The 1,021-nt window shown below is 37.5% G+C and overlaps 1 non-coding gene across 1 annotated transcript; it reads right to left on the bottom strand.

Annotated features, from left to right (window-relative positions):
- Positions 1 to 570: 570 nt before the first annotated feature.
- Positions 571 to 677, bottom strand: LOC121207669 (small nucleolar RNA R71). The gene has a single exon (XR_005902796.1). It is a non-coding gene; the product is annotated as a small nucleolar RNA R71 (small nucleolar RNA).
- Positions 678 to 1,021: the final 344 nt, after the last annotated feature.

Here is a 1,021-nt window from a genome sequence, read left to right as displayed (position 1 = left end):
TTGTTTCAGGTGTTTATGAGTATTGATAAAATTATTGACTGACTCCCCGTAAACCCTAAAATTGAAAGGAATTTCTAACAAAGGAGAAGATAAGCTAACCAAAGAAGGACCAAATATATGAACTTCGAAAATCCAAACCAAAATCTAGGAAGAACATTCGTTTATAATACTCACAATCCAATCATTGTTGTCGATGATAGAAACTGTGCCATTCAACAATATGCCATTCCTCTATTCAACGACCTCAATTTGAGAATTAGAAGACTCAAAATTGAGGCACAACAATTCGAGCTAAAGCCAATCATGTTCCAAATGTTGCAAAATATGGGTCAATTTAGTGGGATTCCTACTGAAGATCCACATCTTCATCTTTGGCTTTTCATGGAAATGAGTGACTCATTTAAACTAGTCAGGGTGACTAAGGATGCCTTGAGACTAAGATTATTTCCATACTCCTTAAGAGATAGAGCACGAGCGTGGTTGAACTGCCTACCATCTGGTTCCATAACTACAAGGCAAGGGTTGGTTGAATGTTTCGTAATGAAATATTTCTCTCCATCTTTAACTGCCAAGATCCGAAATAAATTCACTTCGTTTCAGCAACTTGACAAAGAATCTTTATATGAAGCATGGGAGCAGTTTAATGAGTTTTTACGAAAGTGCCCTTATCACGACATTCCTTGCTGTGTTCAAATGGAGACTTTCTATGTTTGTCTCAATATTCATACTAGAATAATGGTGGATGCTTCGGCAAATGGAGCCCTTCTTTCTAAGTCTTATAACGATGCTTACGAGGTTATTGAAAGAATTGCCAGTAATAACTATCAGTGGCCAACCAACCGAGCAGCCTCAGAAAGACGAGCAGTAGGAGTACATAAAGTGGACAAACTTGCTTCTTTGGTAGCCCAAGTATCCTCTATGTCTTCTATGCTTAAGAACGTAATTGTTAATGGTTTCAATGGTAATTTGTCAGGTCAGCAGTTGAACTAGTTCGAGAATATTTCTTGTGAATACTGTGGAA

Source organism: Gossypium hirsutum, chromosome A01 (genome assembly GCF_007990345.1).
Source record: "Gossypium hirsutum isolate 1008001.06 chromosome A01, Gossypium_hirsutum_v2.1, whole genome shotgun sequence".
Classification (NCBI taxonomy): domain Eukaryota; kingdom Viridiplantae; phylum Streptophyta; class Magnoliopsida; order Malvales; family Malvaceae; genus Gossypium; species Gossypium hirsutum.
The sequence above is the reverse complement of the archived record's forward strand: the minus strand, read 5'-3'. Positions and strand labels throughout refer to the sequence as shown.